Source organism: Castor canadensis, chromosome 16 (genome assembly GCF_047511655.1).
Source record: "Castor canadensis chromosome 16, mCasCan1.hap1v2, whole genome shotgun sequence".
Classification (NCBI taxonomy): Eukaryota; Metazoa; Chordata; class Mammalia; order Rodentia; family Castoridae; genus Castor; species Castor canadensis.
Genome location: NC_133401.1, coordinates 11,367,015 through 11,378,978, shown reverse-complemented (window position 1 = coordinate 11,378,978; position 11,964 = coordinate 11,367,015). Strand labels below are relative to the sequence as shown.

The following is an 11,964-nucleotide window of genomic DNA, read 5'->3' as shown; positions in this document are numbered from 1 at the left end:
TATTATTATTATACTGGAGATGTATTGTGACACTTACAAAAGCACTTCAATTTTATCTTAGCTAAATCCACCCCCTCCATCACTATTCTTTTTTTAAAATTTTTTATTTTATTCATATGTGTATACAATGTTTGGGTCATTTCTCCCCACTTCCCTGCCCCCTCCCTTATCCCCCCCACCCCCTCCATCTCCCACCCACCCCCTCACTACCAGGCAGAAACTATTTTGCCCTTATCTCTAATTTTGCTGAAGAGAGAGTAAAAGCAATAATAGGAAGGACCAAGGGTTTTTGCTAGTTGAGATAAGGATAGCTATACAGGGAGTTGACACATTGATTTCCTGTGCGTGTGTGTTACCTTCTAGGTTAATCCTTTTTGATCTAACCTTTTCTCTAGTTCCTGGTCCCTTTCTCCTATTGGCCTCAGTTGCTTTAAAAAGTATCTGCTTTAGTTTCTTTGCATTGAGGGCAACAAATGCTATCTAGTTTTTTAGGTGTCTATCACTATTCTTTATCCCCCTCCCCTCATTCCTGGAATAGTTTGAACAGGTCTCATTTTTCCATTTTCATATTTGAGTATGTGATATTTCCACCATATTCACCTCCTACACCCTTTCCTTACATCCTCCCCCTCCCGCTGGTACTAACCCACAGACAGGACCTGATTTACCTTCCTGCTCTTCAGTTTTAAAAAGAGACATTCTTGTTTAATATGGCTATACAGGGAGTTTCATTATGACATTTCCCTGTATATATGCATTATAACCCAAACTGGTTCAGCCCCACCATTTTTCTCCTTTCTATCTTAGTTCCCTTCTTATGGTGATTTCAAAAGGTTTAAAAATTTCATATTCATTCTGAAATGTACATCAAACATACTCACCTTCTTTACTTCTTTCTTTTAACCACCTCCCCATTAATGCCCTCCCCTTAGCATAACCTGTTTTTTCATTCTTCTCCTTCATTGTTTGGGTGTCTGTTTATCATTCGGTGGGATTTTTGCCTTGATATTTTAACCTTACATGCATTGCACTTAAGTCTGTGTAACTCCCCCTACTGCACTTCTTTGCTCTTTTCCCTATCCTGTTTGACAGTTTTCACTGTGTTTCACTGTGTCTTGTTCCTGCACTGATGTGATATATTTCATAATTATTCATTATCTTTCTTTCCTTCTTTTCCTCCCCCTTGGGCTCCACTAATAGTCCCACTTTTGGATACATGCTCTGTATATATTTACATGTTTATATTATATTGCTTGTATTTGTATTGGCTCTATCTTCCACATAAGAGAGACAACATGCAGCCTTTGTCTTTTTGAACCTGGCTAACTTCTCTTAAGATGATGTTCTCCATCCATTTACCTGCAAAACACAAAATTTCATTCTTCTGTATGGCTGAATAAAATTCCATTGTATTCATATACCACATTTTCTTAATCCATTCATTAGTTGTGGGGCATCTTGGCCATTTCCATAGCTTGGCTATTGTGACTAGTGCTGCAATAAACATGGGTGTGCAAGTTCCTTTATTGTATCCTGACTTACATTCTTTCCAGTATATCATTAGGAGTGCAATTGCTGAATCAAATGGCAGTTCTATTTTTAGGTTCTTGAGGAGGCTCCCTACTGTTTTCCATAGTGGCTGTACTAATTTACATTCCCACCAGCAGCGTATGACCGTTCCTTTTCCCCCACATCCTCACCAACATTTGGACAATGCTGTCTTTGATGCCAAAGTCACCCAGACCTGGTTTCCTGCATGGTACTGTCCATGGTGCTGACTGATGCTGGGTCTGGACCTCTGCTTCCAAGTAAGGAGCAGGCAAGACAGAGAAAGAGGTTGTTCCATGAGTCCTATCTCAAAATCTCTACGATGATGAAAGAGTGATTCACTTGGATTTTCTGAACAAAAATCACTGAATTGTTTCAGATTTTCTGAGCACAAATTCATATACAATAGTGTTTAACACTGGAGAAACACATTTCATCACCATTCTGAGGTTGGCTAGATAGGCTTAGAGAAAAAACAATAGCTGAAGTAAATGGTGTCTAGGGAGTGATGAAACCACAGACTTACATGGCAGCATGACATCATGAGATCACTTGACATATAAAAAATAAGATCACCTAAAACTGGCTAAGACCAACATGACTGACCAAGACGACCAGTAACTGTCTTTTGCCTTGTTATAATTGAAACAGATGGTAGGGACCCACCTCTCCCTGGGGCACTGGGACAGAAGTTAAACATTGTTACAACACCGTTATGTACTGTTAAAAACACTTGTTACTAATAGGCCTTTGTTTTAATTACCCTTCTGAAAGTTTTTTTTTGGGGGTTGCCAGAGTGGCTCAAATGGTAAGGTACCTGATGAGCAACTGTGAGGCCCTGAGTTCAAACCCCAGTACCACCAAAAGAAAAAAAGTTTTTCTTTCAAATGTGCTGAGATATTGAGGGCTGGGAAGACTTACTTCCCTAATTGACAGCTGCCAGACTCTCCTCTGGGGCCCTGGCTGCATTGAGCAAAGGACAGTCAAGCTAGGCAGCCCAGCAGCTCTTATGCCAACACCCAAGGCATCACACCTGCTCCAGAAGGCACTGCCCCAAGAAAACACCAACTGTCTACCCAGATCATAGGTGGGGGGGAGGGGGAGCACTTTGATCCAACAGAAAACCTGTGATTGATGTTAACACATTCACATTTGCATAAGAGACTGCTGTGATTGGTGATTGGTGCAGACATCCTTGTTCCCACCCCCTTCTGGCTATATTAGCAGGCTGTTCACCTCACTTCCTGAGCAGGTGGGAGATGCCCTCCTTGCTACCCTCAGTGGTGTTCATCAGATCTCAATAAAGACTTCCACTCAAGTAGTCTTGTCAACCTTTGCTGAGGTGGTAATATGAAGAAAAAGAAGAGAAGAAGCCACAGTGGCAGGAAGGAAGCTGCCCCAGCAGCAAGGCAAAAGTGAGGCCAGCAAGTAGCCCCCACAGTAGCAGAAGTCTTATTAGTAGAGTGAGGGGTCCCCAATGGGAACAGTCAGTCACAACTGATTGGCAGAGTGAAACTGACAGGAGTTGACAGCAGAGTGGTGAAAGTGAAATTGACTGCAGGAGAGGCTGAAAGTGAAAATCAGAGTGGCTTGTTAAGATCAGCTGGCAGAGAGACCCCTCCACCCCAGCTCCCTGCTAGGAGCACAAAAGAACTGTAGCACTTATGGCCTTGGCTGTCAGTGGCCTCCCCCACAGGACTGACTGCCACTGCTCACTGCCATCCACTCCACCACCTGCTGTTGTTTTTTGGTTTTGTTTTTTGCAACACTGGGGTTTGAACTCAGGGCCTCATGCTTGCTAGGCAGACACTCTACCACTTGAGCCACTCCGCCAACCCTATACCACTTGCAAACAGCAGCCAAGGGACTGGAGTAATTGCAGAAGCTCCCCCTCATCTACTCATGTTTTGGTTTGTTTGTTTTATTTTGGTTTTTTGGTATTGGGGATTCTCACTTGCTAGGCAAGTACTCTAACATTTGAGCCATGCCCTAAGCCCTTTTCTGCTTTATTTTTCAGATAGTATTTCATGCTTTTTTGCTCCAACCAGCCTCAAACCACAATCCTCCTACCTACACCTCCCACACAGTTGTGGGATTATAGATGTGTGCCACCACTGCCTGTCTTACTCTTTGAGATAGAGTCTGCTGACTTTTTTGCCCAGACTGGTCTCAAACTATAATCCTCCTGTCTCCCGTATCCCAAGTAGCTGGGATTACAGCCCCTATCCATGATTTCTATCTGTGTAGAGCAAAAGTACCCCAGACAGCTGGTTTATAAACTAATGAAATCTCTATATCATTAGCCTTGCAAAATTGCCTACTGCCATCACACATCTGATGCTGTGACACATGCAAAAATTCCATATAAGGACAAAAAAAAAGGAAACCCTACTCTGGGAAAATCTCAACTCATTCCTGGAATCCCCCACTTTCTCCCTGCCTTAACTCGTGGATAATCCTCCCTTCCAAGCCAGTGGTGTGGTGGTGCAGTCCTGTAATCCCAGCACCTGGTAGGTGGAGGCAGGAGGATCAAGAGTTGGATACCAGCCTGGGCTACACACTGAGACACTGATTCAAAACAAGGGCTGGCTTAAGTGGTACAATGCCTGCCTAGCAAGCATCAGAGCCTGAGTTCAAATCCCTAGAACCAAAAAAACATCTTCAGTGCTGAAGGCATGGCTCAAGTGCTAGAGTGTCTGCCTAGCAAGCACCAGGCTTGAGTTCAAATCCCAGTACCACCAAAAAAATAAAAATCCTTCCCCCCATTAAAGTTTATCCATAAGTGCTAACCAAAATTCTGAGGCATGCAACTAGGACTGAGAGTTAGGAGATAGAAAATAGGCTGATATAGACAAGGGAACTTCAAGGGAAATACACCAAGGACACAGAGACACGAGAAACAGGTGAGGGGAATGGGGAATCTTGAAACCGCTCACTCAAGCCTTGAAACTGCTGAGGCACATGAACGGCATGTGACCATGCCCTGATAGGATACGTGGCCAGGGCGCAGGACCTCAGAGCCAATCAGAAAAGACAGGGGGAGCATGCGCAACCCCCTGGATGATGCGATTGGCTGGCAAAGGCGTCCACCCCATGAATGGAGTGGTAACACCTAGAGACAGTGGGCTTCCCTTCAACCAGGAAATAAACACATTATAAAACCCCAAGACAAAGGAGCCTCCAGTGACTCAACCTTTCTGAGACCTTCCCATGAAGGAATTCCTCAACACTTTTCCTCTCTGCTCAGATAAAGCTTTGCCCTTTTGCTGACCACGTTGTTTGTGACTTTCACTCTTCAATCTCGAGACACAGTTCCTGCAAACACCAGCACACACACTAGACCACCACGTCGTAACCCTGTAGACGCCTGTCATCGCCCTCGAGTGTGTTCTCCGCTCTGGAGTAAAACTCTCTTCACTTCCTCACTTTGTCTCCTCTCTGAACAATCTCTGAGGGTAGCTAGAACTTCAGTGTGGTCTCTATCACTGAGATCTTCCCAGTCTCCACCCATCAGCTGCAATTCCACATATAGATCATTCAATTAAACTAATCTGGCCATGGTGGTGATGACTGTAATCCTAGCACTCAGAATGCTCAGACAGGCCAGGCACCGATGGCTCACTCCTGTAATCCTAGCTACTCAGGAGGCAGACATCAGGAGGATCGAGGTTCCAAGACAGCCATGGCAAATAGTTCAAAAAACCCAACACAAAAAAGGGCTGGTGGAGTGGCTCAAGGTGTAGACTCTGATTTCAAGCACCAGTGCTGCAAAAAGAAAAGCCCAAAAGTGAGATGAGTTTCTGTGTTTTGCAGCTCCTCCTCCAATATGGGGAAAAGAGAAGGATGTCCTCTTGCCTGAGCAAGCCTGGCTGTTATGCCTTAAATTACAGCTCAGTGTGGCAGAGCCTTGAAGTGCACTGGGGTGTTCCAGACAATCTGGCTGCAAAAGAAGGCTGGCGGATTCCAAAACTTCTTTTCTCAGCGTGGGGCCTGATTTGGGGGAAACAGTGACAGTTGAGCTCCTCAAGGAGAATGGATAATTGTTAAGAGACCATCAAGATGATGCTAGTGAAGGGGGAATGGCTACAGCCTTGGCTGAACATGCACCAACCATGTGTGTGAAGAGCATCCCAGAGTACAAGAATTGATTGTGATCAGCAGATTCTCAACACCTGTGACCTTTTATTACTAGTTCTAAGTGCACTTTACTTTTTAATTCCTTATGACAAGTGGTAGCTGCATAATAATTACCAACAAAAAACAATTAAAAAAATTTAATTTGGGGTTCTCAAGAGATGAGGAACTTTTAAGCTGGGTGTGATAGTTCACACCGGTAATCCCAGCTATTGGGGAGGGAGAGATAGGAGGACGGTGGTCATAGCCTTCTGGACAAAGAAGTCTGAGATCCAATCTGAGACTCGGGAGACAGAAAGAGAGAGAGAGGGGAAGGGAGAGAGAAGAAAGAGAGAGAGACAGAGAGAAAGAGAGAGACCTCTGTTTTGGCAAATGAACATAACTACAGACATACCTAAGTCAGTAATAACGATAATGAGTCTGGAGAAGTGTGCACACTTGCGTGAGAATTAACTTTCTGCACACAGAAGAGAGGACAAAGAAAACTTCTACCTTCCCTTACGTTTTAAAACATTTCCAGGCGTGTTGGTGCACGCCTATAATTCTAGGTACTCGGGAGGATCTCGAGTTCAAGGCCAGCCAGGGCAAGCAGCTGCCAGATCCTATCTCAGAAACAAAATAAAAACAAAAGCACGAGGCCCTGAGTTCAATCCCCAGTACTGCAACAAAAATAAATAACAATGAAAACAAAGTAAGACTACTAAACTGAGACATGAGCATGTGTACCTTCCGAAGAATTATTCTTCTGAAATTTAAAATACGACAACGGCCCTTATCACTTTCTTGGGACCAGGAGCAACTTGTACCCGACAGACTTTTAGCCTGAGGAGCTCCACTCAACCGCCCTGGATTATAGGCGGGCGCGGGCGCGCACAGAGACGCTTTTACGTGCGCGCGCTGTCACAGAGACGCTTTTACGTGCGCGCTCTCTCACAGAGACGCTTTTACGTGCGCGCTCTGTCATAGTCGCTTTCGTGCGCGCGCGTCCATAGAGACGCTATTTTCCCGCGCGCGCTCTCGCGGGGCCGCTTTTGTGCACGTTCACGATTCGTGACGCTCGCGCGCACAGCGCCCTTGGAGACCTTTGGCAGCGAAGCGGGGCCGCGTCTCCCCGCAGGCGGCCGTGTATGGCGGGAGCCGCCCAGGCGGAGCTCCGGGAAGGCGGAGGAGGCCCTGAGAGCCCCAGCGCGAACCCGAAGGCTTCAGGCCTGAGTTTGGGCAAGAGGTGCCCGACGCCAGGACAGCGGTTCGAGAGGGTTGGAGGAACCCACGGATGTGCTGAGGCCCGCGGCATCGGGATCGCATGGGAGCCGTCGCAGATCTCAGTGTCCGCGGCGATCCGCCTGGAGGAGAGAGAGAGAGAGAGAGGAAGAGAGAGGGAGAGAGAGAGAAAGAGAATACCGCAAAAAATTAAAAAAAAAAAAAGACAGTCCTTTGCCCAGCCTACATTTTTATTTTGGAAAATTATCGAAATCGAGGCAGAAAAGAGCACAAGTGGAAATATATATATATTTTATATATATATATATATATATAATTATTGTCCGGAAACGAAGAGTGAAGCTAAGGGATTTTGAATCCTGTTTAACTCACTGCAGAGTTATCTCTGCGAGAATAAAGTGGGAGCAACGTGAATATCACGAAGACGATGAGGGCGGTAAGACGGGGCTAGCTATAGCTCAGTGGTAAAGGGCTTGGCCAGAGTGTGTAAGGACGTGGGTTCGGTTCCCAGTGCTGCACGTGTCACTGTGTGAGTGTGTGCTGTGCGCTGAGGCCACTTGTGCTTTGTCCCCATTTTAAAAATGTTTTTATTTTTAGGTATGGTCTATAATGTTAGCACTGGAAGACTATTAAGGTACTTTTGAACTTTCAGATTTTGTAATCTGTCCTTGTAGTCAACAAAGGCTAATTGCTTAGTGGAAGATTATTTTTACCAAGGTATTTGAAATGGCATTAAATTCAAGTAGAAAAATATGTATTATGGGAACTGTTTCTGAAATGTAGGGAGACCAGTATTTTTTGGTTTGACTCTAAAAATTTTTTTGAAAAGTATAAAATTTTTTGAAAATTTAAAAAAATTTTTTGAAAAGACTCTAAAAAAAGTATAAAAATTCAGTGAAATTTCTCCTTGCCTGTTACCCACCCACCCAGGTCCACCTACAACTCCACAAATAATCACAGTTGTTAGTTTATTTTTTGTTTTGGGCGGTACTGGGATTTGAACTCAGTTTGAATGCCTCCAACCCTTTACTCTGGTTATTATGGGGATAGGGTGTCACTTTTTGTCCCAGTCTGGACGGCTATCCTATTTATGTCTCCACAGAATCTGGGATGACAGGCGTGTACCACCAGTACAACTTTTTCTGTTGAGATGGGGGGGGTGTTGTCCTCACCAATTTTAGGTCTTTTTGCCAGTGCTGGCCTGGAACTGTGATTGCCTGATAGCAGCCTCCTGAACCGGTCGGTGGATGACAGTCAGTGGCACTGCGCCCAGCTATTGGGTGACATGGGGTCTTGGGAACAGGTGGGTGACAGTCAGTGACACTGCGCCCAGCTATTGGCTGAGGCGGAGTCTTGGGAACAGGTGGGTGACAGTCAGTGACACTGTGCCCAGCTATTGGCTGAGGTGGGGTCTTGGGAGCAGGTGGGTGACAGTCAGTGACACTGTGCCCAGCTATTGGCTGAGGTGGGGTCTTGTGAACTTCCTGCTGGACTGAGCTTCAACTTCCACCCTCCACATTTCCACCTCTTGAGTAGTTAGGGTCAGAGCCCTAGCCACCAGCGCCCTGCTGTTAGGGTTTTGTTTTTCCCAAAATGTCTTCATAGAGTAAAAGGAAATATGAATAGAGACTACTTCCTCAGTGTACACAAAAGATACACAATTTCACATGCCTTGGGGGTTTTCTTTTGATTTTGTTTTCTTACTGTTTGTTTCATTTGTTTTTCAGACTGGGTCCCCCAGAGGGCTGGAATTACAGGCCTGAACTACCATGCTCAGCCTCATGTTTTGTTTTTTTTTTTAATGATAACTTAGAGACCTGTCTAAATCTGTACATAGAACCAGACACAGAGATGCACACCTGTAATCACAGCAGAGGCCAAGGCAGGACGATGGTGAGTTTCAGGCAAGCCTGGGCTACCTAGTGAGACTGTCTCAAAAAATCAAATAAAATCTGTGCAGAGAACACTTCCCAGTTATCTTTTATGAAACTGCTATTCCAATCAATGGGAATACCATAATATAACCGGTTACTGATTAATGGGAATTTGGGTTTTCCTTTTCTTTCCTGTTGCAAAAGATAGTACAGTGACTGAACTGCTAACGAGTGCAAGAAGATTCACAGGATGTTGTGGGGAAGCTAAAGGAACCAGGTTTGCTGCGGTAATTGTGGTAATAGGAATGTATTAGCCTCAGAAGCTGCTGAGGTGGCCCATCCTATCCTAGTGCAGGGCAAGGAAAAGAAAAAAAAATCCAGTTCGGAAAAGAAAAATAATCTAGTCCAGAAAAGAAAAAATCCAGTCTGGGCATTGGCTCACGCCTGTAATCCTAGCTACTCAGGAGGCAGAGATCAGGAGGATCGTGGTTCAAAGCCAGCTCAGGCAAATAGTTCATGAGACCCTATCTTGAAAATACTCATCACAAAAAAAGGGCTGGTGGAGTGGCTTAAGGTGTAGGCCCTGAGTTCAAACCCCAGTACTACAAAACAAAAAATCCACAGGATGAGGAGTTGGAGGTGCGACTGAGGTGGTAGGGCACCTGCCTAGCAAGCACAAGGTCCTGAGTTCAACCCACAGCACCATCAAAAAAAGTGAATTCACATGGATCAAAGATATGTGTGCCTATGACCTCACAGCTTAGCCAGTACACTGTAGTCTCAAATTTCTAGCATGAGGCCAATCTGACAGGTACAAATACCTCAGTTCAATCTCAGCCAGACATCCTTTGATACATCTAATAGCCATTGGGAAAGTCTATACAAAATTGCCCTCCTTTTCACACTAACTACAAGTTCAAGGGGCCCAAGACCACTCAGGTTCAACAGTTCACTAGGAGGACTCTCGGGACTCACTGAAAGCTGTTAGATTCACAGCTGCAGTTTATTACATGAAAAGGCTACAGACTGAAAGCCACCCAGGGAAGAACGTCACAGGGAGGCTTCCAAATGTGAAGCTTAGCTATTCTCACCTCATCTCAAGGCAGTGTAACTTTCCCCAGCTTTGGTGGGTGATAACACACACAGGACATTGCTTCCAGGAACGGTCAATGATCACCTTCACAAACAGGCTGTCTTTAACCCCTCCGAAGATTAAAAACCCATGCTTTGATCTGGACATGGTGGCATACACCTGTAATCCCTGCCCGTGGGAGGAGGAGAAGGCAGAAGAATTATGAGCTCAAAACCAGTATTCACTACCTAGTGAGAACTTGTCTTAAAAAAAATTCCTAACCTAAAGTCCCCTTCCTGCATCCCACTGCTGATGTGACTCAGTTCCCAACCTTGTGACTATGTGACTTGCCCAGGGTCCTCACCCTAAATTACATGGTTATTATCTGGCTATCCCTTAGGCCCCCAAAGAAACAAAGTCACATCTGTCAGGCACCAGGGCTTAGAGATTATCTCTGAGAACCTGAAGGTGGAGGCTGGGACTCTCTTTGCACAAAGTTACATTTCCTTCACTGTCTATTGACAACCTTTTTCATTTTTCCTAATGAATTTCTTTTTCCTTACTGATTTCCAGATGTTCTTTGTCTTTGACTATCCTAAAAAGTTTTTGCAGAAGTTGTTTATTTTTTGGTGGTAGGCAAGTATTCTATCACTTAAGCCATGTCCCCAGACCTATTTTTATATTTTTTTTGTTTCTGGACACTAAGACATCAGACCTAAGAAAGGCCCCAATTCCAAGATTATAAAATAATTAATGCTATGTTTTCTTTTAGTGTATTATTTTATTTTTATGTGACTGTCACATAAGTTTATCTAGGATGTAACAGCAATGGTAAAATTCACAAGTTTTTTTTTTGATGACTGGTCTGGACCAAGATCCTCCTGTTTACACTTCCTGAGTAGTTGGAGTGACAGATGCATGGCAGTCCTACTCCTATTGGTTGAGATGGGGTCTCTCCGACCTTTCATCCTGGACTGGTTTTGAGCTTCGACAGAGGTTCTCCCTCCCAAGGAGCTAGGATTACAAGCTTGAACCACCTCACCCAGCTTTTTGGTGGACTTTAAATTAGATTATGTCTTTGACTAAGTCTTTGGAAGGATTGCTTTGGATAATAGTAACTGTTTTACACTAAATTATGACAGTCACATGCATCTGTCTTAGAACCCTTCAGCATTTTCCCCATCTATATGATGCTAGCTTTCCTGCTGACTTCGGTGTATTTTACCATGCAAAGGAATTTTCCATTTATTTTTTCGCGTTTTAAAAAAATTCTATCAGGACTGATGGTTGGATTGCGTTAGAGACCTTTTCACCAAGTAGTTATGTGATTTTTGTTAGACTCATTACTATGAGGAGCTCACAGAATTTGCTAATATTGCCTGGTATAGGAAATGAACTGACTTGGTCAGGACAGACCGCCCTTTCCTGTGCTGTTGGTGCTGTTTACCAATATTGACTTTAGGGTTTTGTCATCAATATTCACCAGTGAGATTGCTATGGACTTCTATTGTGTGGGTTTTATCAACTTTTTAAAAAAATTGTTGCTATCCGGGCTCTGGTAGCTCATGCCTGTAATCCTAGCTACTCAGGAGACAAACTCAGGCCGTTCAAAGCCAGCCCTGGCATCACAAAGCAGGACTGGTGGAGTGACTGAAGTGGTAGAGCCTCTGCCTCGAAAGCATGACGCTCTGAGTTCAAACCCCAATGTAGCCAAATAAAGTAAACTCATTACATACAAAGAATTTAAAAGTTCCAGGGCTAGAGGCATGGCTGGTGTGGTAGAGTGCCCGTCTAGCAACTATAAAGCCCTGAGTTCGAATTCCAGTATCACCAAGAATTTAAAAGTTCCTCTTCCTTTCTGCTTAAGTGAAACTGTGCTCTTTTGCTCACCCTGTTGTCTGAAACTTTCATTCTTCGCTGTCATGAGACTGCACATTTGAGACCACCTTATCATTTCTGGGTTCTCTTCCAGGATCCTAAAAGGGTAAGTCTGGAATAATGGCCTATCGCTCCATTCTGTTTTCCGAACTCTCCTTCCAAATATAGTACTGTCTAATGAATATCAAAATGGAGACTCAGTCACTCAGTAAATGTAATGATTTCATCTCTCAGTAC

The 11,964-nt window shown here is 44.3% G+C and overlaps 1 non-coding gene across 1 annotated transcript; it reads left to right on the top strand.

Moving 5' to 3' along the window:
* The first annotated feature begins 8,998 nt into the window (after nt 1-8,998).
* On the top strand, nt 8,999-9,134 carry LOC141418324 (small nucleolar RNA SNORA66). The gene has a single exon (XR_012442992.1). It is a non-coding gene; the product is annotated as a small nucleolar RNA SNORA66 (small nucleolar RNA).
* The last annotated feature ends 2,830 nt before the right edge of the window (nt 9,135-11,964 follow it).